Genomic DNA, 17,407 nt, shown 5'->3' with positions numbered 1-17,407 from the left:
CAGGACACTATTAATGCTGCATCCAAACTTAATGGATTTGTTTTTCCTAATCATCTGCAGTAACTTAAATTTTCCTATATGTTACACAATACACATAATTTAGACTTTAAACTATACTGTACTGAACCTTCAGTTAATGAAATAATGGCTGTAATATTCTTAATTTTTAACTCAGACAGTATGATCATGATAATGTTATACAGAATTAAGTTGCTAAGTATTGTTCAGATTTCACTTCTTTTTAGAACTAGTATGTAAGTCTGTAAGTTGTTATGGCTGGTTGTCTATGCAGTGACGCTCCTGCAATATTCATTCTGTAGAAAATTCCTTGTTTCTGTATATAGCATCTTCCATGCAATTTATTTCCTGACCTCAAATTCTATTCTCAATCTTTCTCTCTCCCCATTCCACCTCCCCATCACCTTATCTCCTCTCTCTCTTATACTCCACCCTCAGCTTCATACATCTTTTCCTCTCCATTTACAACTGCTTCTACATCTGTACTCTGCAAACCAGTGAAACATGCATGGCAGCATGCACACCCAGTTGACAACGAATAAAGGTTTCTTTCTGTTCCAAATATGCATGAATTGCAGGAATAACAACAACTTAACTACTTCTGTGAGCACTGTAGTTAGTACAACCTTATCTTCACTGCCCTACAGGAGTGACATGTAGGAGCTTGTAGTATATTCCTGTATTACTTAGTTCTTGAAACATGTAAGCAAGCTTTCATATAATAGTTGTGTAATGTTCCTGCTCACATATGTGATCTAAGTTAAACTTTCAGATCACACATTGTATTGTACTCCAAAATGTTAATAAAATTATTACAAGTAATAAGAAAATAATTTTTTTGAATAGTTAACAATGTATTAATGGTATTAATTCTACTTAACTCGATGAATTAAGGATGTCCAACATTGTTGATCAAGCTAGTAAATCATTCTTTTTCACTGCAGGAAGTAATGAGATGGCTCTTTTGGAACATGTTACATTCTTGTGACATTGCAAATAACTTTTGCACAATTAAAACTCTTTTTCTGACATTCTTGATTTGTTTATAGTTTTCCCACTTCTCATTTACTTAACTTTTCATTAGTAATCAGTATTGAAATTCTCTGACAAAAAACTGCATCTAACTCACAATTCTAGTAACTCCCTCCATGACAGCAAACTCTTTGGTCTAATATAAGTTATTGACCAAAGTCATTAAAAGGAGCTGAATCGAAATTGACTATAACTGGCTGGCACAATCATGTTACTATGGGAGCAAAGTGAGGCAGTGGCTGGTGCAACAGTCAATGCAGCAACACAAATAACTACTTATAACTGCAATAAGTTTTCATAAAATGATTTAAATAGTTGATTTACATGTTCAGATGTTAGTAGTGGATGAAGAGTGCCACTCACAGGATTTTCACCTTTTGCATTTTCAACATCACATTCCAGAACTGCATGTTAGTTAGTTTCATGTTCCATGGATCATTTGCATGGTGAATTGTAATGATGTGGAGTGAGTCATATTACATTCACATTGCAAATTAATTTGTAAATATGGCTACATGCTGAACATTTATAAGACTTTTTAAAGTATAGACGTGACTTCATAATTCCTACCCACCACTTTTTACCCATCACAATAACAGAAATTATTCAGCAGAACAGGAGAAGTTGTCAAGGAGAAACTTTTTCAGTTTGTTATCAAATTTTACTTTTCTGTAGACATTTTATATCACTGGGTAAGTTATCAAAAATTTTATTTGGAGCATTGTGCACCCCTTTTGTGCTAGAGACAATCTTAATGTGGAGTAATGAATGTCATTCTTCCTTCTGGTATTGTAATTATGTACATCATTGTTCGTTTCCAACTGCAGTGGATTATTTACAGCAAACTTTATGTGGGGATAAATACATTGTGAGGCATTAGTCAGAATTCTCAACTCCTTAAACAGATGTCTACAGGGTGATCATGGATGAGCACCACATAATATTTTAACAGCACTGCAGAATAGTGCTGCAGAAAAAACATAAATAAGAGACTAACACCAAAATAACATTTTAGTTGGAAAGAAAATGCATCACTTACAACAACAAAACATAGTGCACACACAAACGTCTGCTGACAGCATAATGTGTCAAAGGGCTTAGGACAAAGACTTTGCAATACTTTGTAACAACAAACTGCTTTCGATGGGCATGACATCACAACTATTTGGCCTGGTGCATATTAGTACGCAGCCAATGTGTAAGGTAACAGGGGATAATATGGAACTCTTTCAAGTAGTTTAAAATTTAACGCACGGCAGCAGAGATAATATGCTGGGCAAAAATAGACCGGAAAATATTTGTTTGTGTTTTGATGGACGTTGTAGTTCCGTTGGATAGTGTTTTGGTTTTCTTTTAATTGCAACGAATTATATAAGTGTGGTGATAATTTGTAAAATTATATAATGTATTTAGATTTAAGTATTTAAATATTATAAAATACTGTAAACGAATTGTGGCCATGTTTAGCAATTATTTTGACTACTGTGGTGTCATGTGACCCGACTCAGGACTGTGGATGTGAGCGGGAAAATCGACGTCTTTTGTGGTTGGCCGTTGTGGTGGCGAGTTGGGAGCGGCAAAGTTCCGCGAGTGCAAGCATGGACGCCAGGGTATGTGATGGAACAAAGTGAAAGTGTGTGGGTGTGAGACAAACAGTGTACGAATTGCACCGATTATTATTTGTGAACTTAAAAATGCATGGCCACAACGTTAAAGTGTTTCTTTTGAATAAATGAGTTTCAATCTGAATGTGTATAGTTCAATTCACTGCTCTTCAAAAGCCAGCCAATATCAGACTCAATAATAGGGGCGATAATGCAACCGTTTACTACCAACCCCCTTTACAGATGAGCCACGTGACAAAATAGGTAGTAAACGAGCCCGAGTTCTGTTGCAATTGGGGGCTCGTCCGGGATAGGACTTTCTTCCATATTCCATAGTATTTCGGAATCGAATGTCCGTCTGATGTTAGGCTTTTGAACAGTCAGTGTGGGGGCTCTGAGCTAAATCGGTGCATTAGCAGTACCGGAGTGTTTGTGCTGGAAAAGATACGCGCTGCCCCGTGGTTATGCCGATATAAGGCCACCACGATTGTGAAGCAGTCAGTTACACAGTCTGATGAGTCGACCACGTGTTTGCCGCGGGTAAAACAGTCGTCCGTGCCGCGATACGTGCTGCCGCGAGAAGAAACCGTCGTCCGTGCCACGTCCATGTGTTGCTACGGGTAAAGCAGTCGAAGCTGTATCCACGTGCTGCCGACGATCAACGCCGTCGTCCGTGCCACCGACCAACACGACTACATGCTGCCAAGGGCCTATGCAACGTGTTCTCGCTCCTGATTGAGTTTGCTGTGTGTCCACGCCGCCGATTAAGATTCATTGCATAGCTGTGCTGCGGAGCTCACTGCAGACGTCGCGTCACACGAGGATTTAAAAGATAAGTACAGCCAGCAGCTACATTGCAAAATTGTGTCCTTTTCATTAGCCATGGCCGATGAGACGCGTGAATCTCAAAGTGAAGGCGAATCAGTGGATGTTAGGAGTACCTGTAGTAGCCCTAGCATGCCAAAAGAAATAGGCTGGATATCAGGAAGTGACCTCAGCACATTTTTTGTAAAACTTACTAGTAAATTAGGAGAAATAGACTCGAAAATAGGGAATATAAAAACTGCAATAGTTGGAGAAATGGATGCGAAAATAGGGGATATGGAATTAAGGCTTAGTGATAAAATAAAGACAGTGAGTGATAAAGTTGAAAACACAGTTAAAATTGTTGAGAGAATTATCGAGAGAGTTGATGAGGTTGAAAGAGGCCTAGTAGCCAAGGTGGACACTGTGCAAAGTAATCTTGTGGGGCAGATTCAGGTACAGGAACAGAAATGCACATTATTTCAAAGACAAACAGAAGCAGACATTGAATCCATTAAGATAGGAGTGTTGGATTGCCATAAGGGAATTACTGACAATAAGAAGGAATTAGAAGGGGAAATAAATGTCTTGAGGGAAACAGTTAATACTGTGGCAGCAGGGAATGGAAATTTATTGTTGGGATATCCTCTGGGGCATGGATTTCAGTCAAAACCTTTTAATGGGGAGAATAAATACCATGCAGTTGACTTTCTAGCTGCATGTAAGGATAACTTTGTGACAGGGATGAGTGAGCAGGCAAAAATTAAATATGTTAAGAGGCAGTTGGAAGGGGGAGCTCAAACATGGGCAAACCAAAATGATGATAAATTTTGTGATTTTAAAACCTTCGAAAACCTGTTCTTGAACAAATACTGGGGCCAAGCAAAACAATTTAGATTGCAAAACGATTTTTTGAATGGATCCAGGTACAAGAGTGGAAAGGAAAGTATGAGAGAGTTCTGTGTTAGACAACTGAAAAAATTAAATCATCTGGATAGGTCACTGGGCATATTAACAGAAATATCTACACTAAAGAGAACATTACCAGAGCATTTGCAATGGGATTTGATTCACAGTGCAACAGATTCAGTGGAAGAATTTCTTAATTTTGTGGGTAATATGGACAGGGCATTGTGTTACAGACCTAAATACATGGAACATAGGGAGGTACGAAGCTTGACATGCATGTCTGTTAAAAAATTATTGGGGGCTATGTATACGTGTATTTATAATTGGAGTATTATTTGTGTTATTGTGTAAGTTGTGTTGCGATGCCATTGTTGGTGGTCAACAAACTTCATTATACTGTATGTATTTGCAATAAGGGAATCTGTTGTCCAATGGATATTTGCACAACTGGTGTGGGTGTGATAGAAGCCTTGTTGAAAGTCATATGGGAACTGAAACCTACTGTACATATAATCTATTTCTGTATAAATGTGTGGAGAATATAGGAGGGAGGAAATCTGCAAATAGCTTGTTAAAATTAAAAAAAAAAAAAAGGTTGAGATTTTATTAAAATTTCTAATGTATCTGTGGCACCGGGAGTTGATACTGGTGCGTGGGGGTAGGATTGTTGCTGGGACTGCCCTAGGCAGTCACTAAATATGCAAATTGTAGAGGCATATGGGAAATAATTAACTTGCTTATTATAAGATGTTCATGAGGGAAGTGAGGGAAAGAACACTAATGGCTAAGTGGATGCTTGTAAAAGTTTGTGACCTTGGTGAGTTTGTTTGCCATTTATGATTGAATCTAGATAGCCATGGAAATGTCATGAAAGAATGGGTTTCAAGATATTGCCAAATATTATGTGAAAATTTATATAGGAATTCATGAAAAAAAAAATTGAGTGTATTTATGTACAGTGATATAGCTGTATGGATGCTTAAAAAAAAAATAATAATAATAATAAGAATCTGCATCTGGGAATAAATTCTCTTGGTGCGGGGGGGTAGAAGTGTCGGAGCTCCTGATCTGGGAACATTTGAAGGGTGAAATAGAATATATTTAACTATGCCATGTTTTTGTTTGATTTATGTGCATGTTTGTCATTTGTACAAACCTCAATAAGAACTGATCAGTGAAAACAGGATGTTCCAGGGAGGATTTGGATAGCCTGATTCCTGGGAAATGCGGGTCTGCATGTCTAGGCAAGATTTATGAGGATTTGATTAAATTTTGGTAGGATGGCTTGGCTAATGAGAGGAAGCACAGTGCTGTTGGCTGGCAAGTTTGGAAAGACTGTATTCCAATGCATAAACCTGTGAACAAAAGGATTTGGTTACAACAACTTCGTGCAACTTACAGAAACAACTGTGTAAAAAGTGGAAGTGTTAATGTGCAGTGGTGGGCAACCTACATATAGACTAACATGGGCATTTATTTTGCCTGCCCAGTCACTCAATAGGATACTATCTAATTGTATATTTGAGTTGGATACATTGTTGGATTATGTATGTATGTTTCCTAATGACAGTACATACACTGATTAACTCACCACTATAACACTGTTCTACGTGTTTTGGTGCCATTATAGTTATAATTAAAATGTTTAATATATAAAGTAATATGAGTTCACTCCATTTGGTGCTACTTCATGTTGCCGTTACTAAGGTAATGTCTCCATGAAGTGGGGGTATGTAAGGTAACAGGGGATAATATGGAACTCTTTCAAGTAGTTTAAAATTTAAAGCACGGCAGCAGAGATAATATGCTGGGCAAAAATAGACCGGAAAATATTTGTTTGTGTTTTGATGGACGTTGTAGTTCCGTTGGATAGTGTTTTGGTTTTCTTTTAATTGCAACGAATTATATAAGTGTGGTGATAATTTGTAAAATTATATAATGTATTTAGATTTAAGTATTTAAATATTATAAAATACTGTAAACGAATTGTGGCCATGTTTAGCAATTATTTTGACTACTGTGGTGTCATGTGACCCGACTCAGGACTGTGGATGTGAGCGGGAAAATCGACGTCTTTTGTGGTTGGCCGTTGTGGTGGCGAGTTGGGAGCGGCAAAGTTCCGCGAGTGCAAGCATGGACGCCAGGGTATGCGATGGAACAAAGTGAAAGTGTGTGGGTGTGAGACAAACAGTGTACGAATTGCACCGATTATTATTTGTGAACTTAAAAATGCATGGCCACAACGTTAAAGTGTTTCTTTTGAATAAATAAGTTTCAATCTGAACGTGTATAGTTCAATTCACTGCTCTTCAAAAGCCAGCCAATATCAGACTCAATAATAGGGGCGATAATGCAACCGTTTACTACCAACCCCCTTTACAGATGAGCCACATGACAAAATAGGTAGTAAACGAGCCCGAGTTCTGTTGCAAATGGAGGGTACGGCAAGGCAGAGCAATGCAGGTTTTTGTGGCTCTTGGGTGTAAATACAACAGTGCAAATTGGGGAGCAGGGCAGGGTTGGGCAGGACAGGACAGCAAAGTGCCTGCATCATCCTGCTGCTTCTGGACTACAGTTTCTGGCATGAGCGCCATGCAGCTGACAGGCGGCATACAGGCCACGTGCTCCCATGGAGTGTGTACAACAATGGAAACTGCATCCCAGTATGTGCACACACTGATCGTGAAGTATTTCCTTCACTGTGCTGCCCTGCCCTGCCATTTGTCAGCTGTATTCCAATATACACCCACCCTTTACATTTCTAACAGGTCATGGGAAAATATTGCAAATTGTGGTTTGAGAAGCATTACTTTCCAAGTAAATTTCCTCTTACACAAGATAAATTGTGTTGTGTGTAAGAATGTATGATGAATTTTTTAAGTCATGGAGCTTTTGACTTTCATTCAAAACTGAACACTTCGAAGAACAAACACTTAGAAAAATTTCTGCACAGCTCAGCCATTTATGCCATTACTTAAAATTTTACTGGAAAATTTGTGTTTGGTATCTATTAATGGACAACACATGCTAAAAAAGACCAAGCTTAAAGGTTAGTTTTTCATATTTATTTAAGTTCTTTCATAGTTTACAAATTATGCAGTAATGATGGCAGAAATTGTAATTATCACTCAAGAAAAAGTGTTAGGTGAGCTCTTGAGCAGTTTCACTTGTAATTGGCTGTTGTATGGAAAATTTGAAGTGTTCTAGCATGCAGGGAGATATGTTGCAATCAGAGCAATATCAGTTTGCCTCTTTTCTGCTTAGTTTTCCAGTGAATTGTCTCATCTTCTCCAAACCAAGTGCCAAACAACTCTAATGTTCACTACTGCATCTTTGAAGTGATTCTGTTAATAAAAACAGCGACTGTATATGAATTTAAATCATTAACTTTTCCTATTTGTGTGTTCATGAACAGTGATGCTGCTATTGGATGATTACATCACATATCTTATGCTCTGAATATCAGCTGTAACTGGCTGGTGAGATCACTCAACATGATCTGTGACTGGCTGGCAAAAACGCATCACTCAGCACTATCTTGATTTCAGTGCTTTAGAAGCTGTCGAGCTTTATTTGGTGGAATTTGTTTTTATACTTTCATAATATGAAAATATGTAGTATACATGTTTCAGCGCATCAAATACCTCTCCACAACAAATTGCTTTTTTTGCTAGGTTTCATTTTCTAAGGTTTTGGAAAGTTCTATATCGGTGTATAAAACCTTCATCATTCAAAGGATTGGTAAGTTTCACAGCTCAAAGGGAAAGTATAGTCACTTAACATGGAAAAATGTTCTTTCACCCAGAGCATAGTGTATTTTCACCCAGGAGAAAGTGTATTTCCACCACCCAAGAAAAAGTGTATTTTCACCTGGAAAAAGCTTCTTTTTTTCCACTTGTCCATGTATACACCCCATTATTGAACAAAAGTATTCAAAATATGTCAGCTTACTGTTTTGTCTCTCTTCAAGACTTGCAGTATTTGTAAGAGCAAATGTGACTAAACTAAACTGTTCTAGGAGTTCCAAAATGTCCTTTTTCCTTCTCATTAGTATAGACATCTAATAATTTTCAAGTTTCCACCCCATTTATGATCTTCTCACTACGTGTTACATTTATCATTGATGTAATACCCCTAGATGTGCAGAACTGAGTATGTTGTCTGTTTTTAAAATTGAGGGTGAGACCATTTGCAGAAAACCAGTCAGTGATACTTTTAAGAACCTTGTTTCCCATTTCTTATGTTGTTGTATGTATGCTTGAGTTGATTACAGTGCTAGTGCCTTTGTAGAGAGGACTAATTCTACTTGTTGCATATTAGATGGAAGAACATTTACACATATGAAGAAAAATAGCAGACCTAAGATTGAACTTTGGCGAACCCCTTGCGTTGTTTCTCCCCTTTCAGAATAATCTCCCTGGACTACATTGGCTGAATTACTGGTTACAACTTTCTCCATTATTTTGGTTGGACATACTTTAGTCATTGGTTGACAAAACTTCAGTTTATCTAGGAGAGTATTCTGAATCGCACAGTCAAATGTCTTGAAAAGGTCACAGAAAATACCAATGAATGCAATTTTGTTATTTAATGCTTTTAAAATTTAGTGAGTGAACATGTAAATGGTATTCTCAATAGAGCAACTCCTCTGAAATCCAGTCTGTGATTTGCTAAGTATGTCATTGTTACTCAGTGAGATACTCTTCTAGAATACATCACCTTCTCAAAAATTTTGGAAAAAGATGTTAACAGTGAAACAGGTCAGCAGTTATTGACATTTCTCCTATAAATTTTAGTAACAGCATAGTTCAGTCTCTCTGGAAAATTGCTGTGAATTAGTGATGAGAAGTCTATTTCTGATGTACAGCTTTATAACTTTTGGAAAAATTCAGCAGATTTTTCTTAGACAGCAGTGTAGACTGTTTTCATGTTTTTTTCTTCAAAATACTCTTCAAACTATCAAATTCACTAAAAATAAGTTCAAACTGAGATACATTATATAACCAGTTGTCTGTCAGAACTGTTAGCCCACCACAAGATAGGACTTCAGCCCAACCAAAATATTCCATATCTGTAACAGGAGGACTTAAAATACCACTAAATGGTGTTCCCCGTAATCACCACAGTTCATTGCACGATGTGTGATTTAGCCAGCTAGGTAGTGGAATCCTTCTGCACTGCAGTCAGATCCCTCTATCACAGCAGATTCTTCTGGTGCAGGCATAAACTGTAAGTTGATGTCCTGCAGCTCTCTTTAACCATATATGCTCTCTTTCACCATCTATAATTTCCAGTGCTTCACTCATGTTGGGCAAACTACCTCTGAACAGCAGCATAGTGAACGCATTATTGTAGCAGAGGTAGACACAAAGCCCATGCCTACCACAGTAGTGCAAGTTTGTATGCCAACTAGCTCTGCAGATGATGAATAGATTGAAGAAATGTATGATGAGATAAAAGAAATTATTCAGATAGTTCAGGGAGACAAAAATTTAATAATTATGGGGGACTGAAATTCAATAGTAGGAAATGAAAGAGAAGGCAAAATAGTAGGTGAATATGGACTGGGGCTAAGGAATGAAAGAGGAAGCCTCCTGGTAGAATTTTGTACAAAGCATAACTTAATCATTGCTAACACATTTACATGGGCAGATGTGGACTCTGACCACAATTTATTGGTTATGAACTATAGATTAAAACTGAAGAATCTGCAAAAAGGTGGGAAATTAAGTAGATAAGACCTGGATAAACTGAAAGAACTGGAGGTCATAGAGAGCTGTAGAGAGAGCATTAGGGAACGATTGACAAGAACAAGGGAAAGGAAAACAGTAGAAGAAGAATGGGTACCTTTGAGAGATGAAATAGTGAAGGCAGCTGAGTATCAAGTAGGTAAAAAGACAAGGAGTAGTAGAAATCCTTGGGTAACACAAGAGACATTGAATTTAAATGATGAAAGAAGAAAGTATAAAAATTCAGTAAATGAAACAGATGAAAAGGAATACAAACATCTCACAAATGAGATCAACAGGAAGTGCAAAATGTATGTAGAAGCATATATCACAAGGGGTAAGATAGATGCCGCCTACAGGAAAATTAAAGAGATGTTTGGAGAAAATAGAACCACCTGTATGAATATCAACACCTCAGATGGAAAACCAGTCCTAAGCAAAGAAAGGAAAGCAGAACGGTGAAAGCAGTATATGGAGGGTCTATACATGGGCGATGTACTTGAGAGCAATTATAGGAAATGGAAGAAGACAGATGAAGATGAGATGGGAAATATGATACTAAGTGAAGAATTTGATGGAGCAGTGAAAGACCCTAAGTTGAAGCAAGGCCCCGGCGGGAGTAGACAACATTCCATCAGAACTTCTGATAGCCTTGGGAGAGCTAGCCATGACAAATTCTTCTATCTGGTGAGCAAGATGTATGATTCAGGCGAAATACCCTCATAATAATTCCAATTCCAGAGAAAGTAGGTGCTGACAGGTGTGAAAATTACTGAACTATCAGTTTAGTAATTCACGGTTGCAAAATACTAACATGAATTCCTTACAGATGAATGGAAAAACTGACAGAAGCTGAGCTCGGGGAAGATCAGTTTTGATTCTGTAGAAATGTAGGAACATGCGAGGCAATACTGACCCTATGACTTATCTCAAAAGGTAGGTTAAGGAAGGGCAAACCTACATTTATAGCATTTGTAGACTTAGTGAAAGATTTTGACAATGTTGACTGGAATACTCTCTTTAAAATTCTGAAAGTGGCAGGGATAAAATATAGGGAGTGAAAGGCTATTTACAATTTGTACAGAAACCAGATGGCTGTTATAAGAGTCGAGGGGGCACGAAAGGGAAGCTGTGGTTGAGGAGGGAGTGAGATAGGGTTGTAGCCTATCCCTGATGTTATTCAATCTGTATATTGAGCAAGCAGTAAAAGAAAAAAAACAAAAATTTGGAGTAGGAATTAAAATGCATGGAGAAGAAATAAAAACCTTGAGGTTTGCTGATAACATTGTAATTCTGTAAGAGACAGCAAGGGACTTGGAAGAACAGTTGAATGGAGTGGACAGTGTCTTGAAAGGAGGATATAAGATGAACATATACAAAAGCAAAACAATTATTATGGTGTGTAGTCAAATTAAATCAGGTGATGCTGAGGGAATTAGATTAGGAAATGAGACACTTAAAATAGTAACAGGGTTTTGTTATTTGTGCAGCAGCATAGCTGATGATGGTCTAAGTAGACAGGATATAAAATGTAGACTGACAATGGCAAGGAAAACATTTCTGAAGAAGAGAAATTTGTTAACATCAAGTATAGATTTAAGTGTCAACAAGTCTTTTCTGAAAGTATTTGTATAGAGTACAGCCATGTATGGAAGTGAAACATGGATGATAAACAGTTTATACAAGAGGAGAATAGAAGCTTTTGAAATGTGGTGCTACAGAAGAATGCCCAAGATTAGATGGGTAGATCACGTAATTAATGAGGAGGTACTGAATAGAATCAGGGAAAAGAGGAATTTGTGGCACAACTTAACTAGAAGAGGGGATTAGTTGGTAGGACACATTCTGAGGCATCAAGAGATCACCAATTTATTATTGGAAGTAAGCCTGAAGGGTACAAATCGTAGATGGAGGCCAAGAATGGAATATATTAAGCAGATTCAGAAGGATGTAGGTTGCAGTAGTTACTCAGAGATGAAGAGGTTTGCACGGGGGTAGAGAATCATGGAGAGCTGCACCAAACCAGTCGTTGGACTGAACACCACAACAAGAGCAACAGTTGACAGGACTTTCATTAGCTGCAAAACATTTGTAAACACACCAGGAAAGCATCTGAAAGAATGTAATGTCCATCTTTTTGGTGTTGACAGTTCTGGAATTTGGAAACCAATTTGATTTCTTAAAAAAACAAATAACACTTCCTTGATGCAGCATAAGGTATAACCACTTTGGAAAAGTCTTCTCTTTACCATATTGCTCATTTATTTCCACTCAACAAGCAGTTCATCTTCATTCTTTAGTCACTTTCTCCTGCACTGACTTCTTTTGACATTTTTGCTGAGGCTGTTCACGTTATGTTGTAGGCAGTTCTCATTATAGCTCAGCCACACACACACACACACACACACACACACACACACACACACACACACACACACACGGCCATTAGTCTGTGGACTTACATGATAACTCTTCTGTGCCTGTTCACTGATTGGTTTATTGTCAATCTCACACTGATCTATAGCTATTGTCTAGTCTATTTTTCATTTTTGGTAGGAGTCACATTAGCCAGATGCTCAAGGGCACTTCTTGTTGTCTGCCTTGCCTGCAACTTGTCTGGTATATTTGGAGGAACTGCATCAGCTGCACTCATATTACCACTTAAACTGGGAGCACTTCTTGGTATTTTACCTGTGGCACTGCATCTGGCTTAAGCATTTTTGTCAGTGGCAGATTAAAAATTTTTGCTCTCAAGTCACGGGTGTAATCATCATACCACTTAAACTGGGAGCACTTCTTGGTATTTTACCTGTGGCACTGCATCTGGCTTAAGAATTTTTGTCAGTGGCAGATTAAAAATTTTTGCTCTCAAGTCACGGGTGTAATCATCATGTATAATATATGATGAACACACAATTGTTGTCACAATACTCAAGGGCTCTTTTTGGTGCCACTTTGTAATTTAGACTTTCTGCAGTCAGATATCTTTAGGGGACAGCATGGTAGTTGTATCTGTGCCTTATCTCTCTTTAAAATTTAAAGGTACACCCAGGCTTTTCAAGACAAAACTTTTAATCAAACAGCACAACAAGATTGCAAAGATTAACTGAACAACATAACAACACAACTCAGCGCCCCAGTACATGTGAAGCACTATGCTCCAATAATATCATGCACAAAACAACAAAATGTCCAGTGTTTTGTGCATGTCATTTGGGCTCACTCTGATTATTGACAGTGCATGCTTTTTACAGTATTGTTGTAATTATGATTTCTTGTAATTTATAATGAAGAAAAATTGTTATAAATAAATTTATGCATGCCAACATGGTCAACAGAAAATAAAAAATATATTTTAAATAAATTGTTTTGTGAAACTCAAAGCTTTCCTAAGTTAAATTTTGTAAAATGCATATTTTTAAGAGTTGCTATTGATTATGAAAAATTTGCTAATAAGACATGGGCATTTTAGTTTCCTACAGTAGTGGGGATTCTAATGCTATGCCTTTATTATTTTATACATGCAGGAGACCAATAAATTAAAAATTATTTACATTATGAACAATCAGTTTCATTTTTACATTCACAGATGTGTAAAACTTAGGGACAAAAGTAATTTTCCCATGATGGGTCACTGTCAAATAATGTAGCTCTATGAAACTTGGTTATTTGACAGTGACCCAATAATGTAGCTCTATGAAACTTTCTGTCCCCCATCCCCCCCCCCCCCTCCCATGAACCATGGACCATGCCATTGGTGGGGAGGCTTGCGTGCCTCAACGATACAGATAGCTGTACCGTAGGTGCAACCACAACAGAGGGGTATCTGTTGAGAGGCCACACAAATGTGTGGTTCCTGAAGAGGGGCAGCAGCCTTTTCAGTAGTTGCAGGGGCAACAGTCTGGATGATTGACTGATCTGGCCTTGTAACACCAAACAAAACAGCCTTGCTGTGCTGGTACTGCGAACGGCTGAAAGCAAGGGGAAACTACAGCCGTAATTTTTCCCGAGGGTATGCAGCTTTACTGTATGGTTAAATGATGATGGTGTCCTCTTGGGTAAAAGAGGTAAAATAGTCCCCCATTCGGATCTCCTGGTGGGGACTACTCAGAAGGACATTGTTATTAGGAGGAAAAAACTGGTGTTCTATGGGTCGGAGCGTGGAATGTCAGATCCCTTAATGGGGCAGGTAGGTTAGAAAATTTAAAAAGGGAAATTGATAGGTTAATGTTAGATACTGTGGGAATTAGTGAAGTGCGGTGGCAGGAGGAACAAGACTTCTGGTCAGGTGAATACAGGGCTATAAATACAAAATCAAATAAGGGTAATGTAGGAGTAGGTTTAATACCCTACGACTTATCTCAAAAGGTAGGTTAAGAAAAGGCAAACCTATATTTATAGCATTTGTAGACTTAGTGAAAGATTTTGACAAAGTTAAATGGAATACTCTTATTCAAATTCTGAAGGTGGCAGGGGTAAAATACAGGGAGCGAAAGGCTATTTACAATTTGTACAGAAACCAGATGACAGTTGTAAGAGTGAAGGGGCATGAAAGGGAAGCAGTTGTTGGGAAGGGAGTGAGACAGGTTTGTAGCCTATCCCCAATGTTATTCAATCTATATATTGAACAAGTAGTAAAGGAAACGAAAGAAAAATTCGAAGTAGGAATTATAATTCATGGAGAAGAAATTAAAACTTTGAGGTTCGCTGATACATTGTAATTCCATCAGAGGCAGCAAAGGGCCTGGAAGAGCAGCTGAACAGAATGGACAGTGTCTTTAAAGAAGGATATAAGATGAACATCAACAAAAGCAAAATGAGGATAATGGAATGTAGTCGAATTAAATCGGGTGATGCTGAGGGTATTAGATTAGGAAATGAGACGCTTAAAGTAGTAAAGGAGTTTTGCTATTTGGGGAGCAAAATAACCCATGATGGTCGAAGTAGAGAGGATATAAAATGTAGACTGGCAATGGCAAGGAAAGCGTTTCTGAAGAAGAGAAATTTGTTAACATCGAGTATAGATTTAAGTGTCAGTAAGTCTTTTCTGAAAGTATTTGTATGGAGTGTAGCCATGTATGGAAGTGAAACGTGGACAGTAAATAGTTTAGACAAGAAGAGAATAGAAGCTTTCAAAATGTGGTGCTACAGAAGAATGCTGAAGGTTAGATGGGTAGAAAACATAACTAATGAGGAGGTATTGAATAGAATTGGGGAGAAGAGAAATTTGTGGCACAACTTGATTAGAAGAAGGGATCAGTTGGTAGGACCTATTCTGAGGCATCAAGGGATCACCAATTTAGTATTAGAGGGCAGTGCGGAGGGTAGAAATCGTAGAGGGAGACCAAGAGATGAATACACTAAACAGATTCAGAAGGATGTAGGTTGCAGTAGGTACTGGGAGATGAAGAAGATTTCACAGGATAGAGTAGCATGGAGAGCTGCATCAAACCAGCCTCTGGACTGAAGACCACAACAACAACAACAACAACAACATGAAGCTTGGATCATATATGCTACTACATTGTAGTAGAGAAGATAACTAAAATAAATATACAATGAGATATACAGGAATATTGCTATTATTCAAAGATGATAATTACACTGAAGTCACTGAGATTTGTAATAATCCCTTGGGCATTAAAAAGACGAGCCATGATGCTCAGTAGGGTGTGTGATCACCACAGATGGCTCTGCGTGCTCTGCAGTGTGCTTCCTTTTTGGCTTCAAGGTCAGTATTATGTTCTTGTGGTATAGCATCTGGTTCTCCACCAGAGTGGGGGACAACTGTTGGATGGTCATAGGTGCATGTGCACATGCTGCAATATATTTCCCCAACACATAACACAAGTGCTTGATTAGATTTAAGTTGGAGGAAAGGGCAAGCCAGTCCATTTGCTGAAAATCCTCTCATTCCAAGAACTCCTCAACCCGCACTCCTCAATTCTGTCATGCATTGCCATCCATAAAATTGTAGTCAGGGCCAAATGCACCCATCAAAAGACACACAAAAGGAAGGAGTATAGTGTCACAATAATGTTGACTGGCAAGTGTACCTTGTTCAAAGATTTGGAGTTCAGTACACCCATTCAGTATTTTGCATCCCCTTGCCATAACAACGTGGACCACCAAAATGATCATGTTTGACATGATCCCAACTCTCGCCATATAAGGGTACATCCAAAATCACTGCTCAGACTGTATCTGCTCTCATCTGAGAGGAGCATGTGACCCCAACTTCTTGTCAGTACAGTTCCTATACCCTTGGCACCATCCAAAATGCTGCTGTTGAGATGTGAGTGTCATCTGAATACAATGTACTGGTTGATGGGCAAAGATACCACCCTCATGTACCAAAAAAGGGGAGAATCAAATAGATAGATAGATAGATAGATAGATAGAGAGAGAGAGAGAGAGAGAGAGAGAGAGAGAGAGAGAGAGAGATGCAGGAATTCCTGCCAAAGGCCCCCACAGTGATTGGCTGGCATAGATGGTGACATTGTGTGTGGGAGCCCCAACCAATTGACTTGGTCCAGGGCACAGCTACGGCCAGTCTGCAGGGGAGCAGATGTCAGGTGTGGCAGAGATGAGACCAATGGTGTGGCCTCCACAGGCAAAAAATGCTCAATCTCCATCAATGGTGAAGGGAGGGGCCTCTGGTTGTGGGGGCGGGATCTGTAAATAATCTATGGAGAGGAAGTAGTTCCATCTCCATCAACTTACATTGCCAGTCATTGGCGACTTCTGTTTAATGAGTAACATAGGGCAGAGTTTCTAGTGTTAAGAGGCAGGCTGTTGGGCTTGCTTGTCCTGGAGCAGTTACCGAGGCATTGGAAGGCCAAGGGACCAGTGCATCACATTGATGTTGGACCAGCTGCTCCTCACCAGCCACAACATTTGCCACCCCCTCTCAATGAAGATGATGCCCTAGGCCCTTCCAGGGCTCTAGCTGAAAGTACGAGCCCAGACTTGGGATCCCATGTGGTAATTTGGCTGTGCAAGAAGGGGGGGGGGGGGGTGTCACTGAGTTGGTTGCAGCATGTCAGACAAGTTGTGGGGTTTGCACTTGTGTAAAATTTTGGCCAGGCTACATCCATTTATGAGGGTCGACTGATAGAAGGCAGAGAAGCTGGTAAGTGCTTTTCCAGAAGTTTCGTATACTCCTAGCTCACTCATTTGTTACATAGTTTAATTCTTAATTTCTTTGCGTGTTTTTGGTACTTGCATTGTTTAATTCATAAATTTCGGGCGTATTATAGTATCTGAGAGTTGTAGCATCGCGTTTTAGTACCTGAATAGTGTAAATTCGCG

At 38.7% G+C, this 17,407-nt stretch overlaps 1 protein-coding gene across 1 annotated transcript in view; it reads left to right on the top strand.

The window, feature by feature from the left end:
• The window catches only part of LOC126162881 (leukocyte elastase inhibitor-like), a 313,609-nt gene that overhangs the window by 216,998 nt on the left and 79,204 nt on the right, over window positions 1–17,407 (top strand). The gene's annotated exons all lie outside the window — the stretch shown is intronic.

Source organism: Schistocerca cancellata, chromosome 2, assembly GCF_023864275.1.
Source record: "Schistocerca cancellata isolate TAMUIC-IGC-003103 chromosome 2, iqSchCanc2.1, whole genome shotgun sequence".
NCBI lineage: Eukaryota > Metazoa > Arthropoda > Insecta > Orthoptera > Acrididae > Schistocerca > Schistocerca cancellata.
Note: the sequence above shows the minus strand (reverse complement) of the source record. Positions and strands in the feature narration are given on the sequence as shown.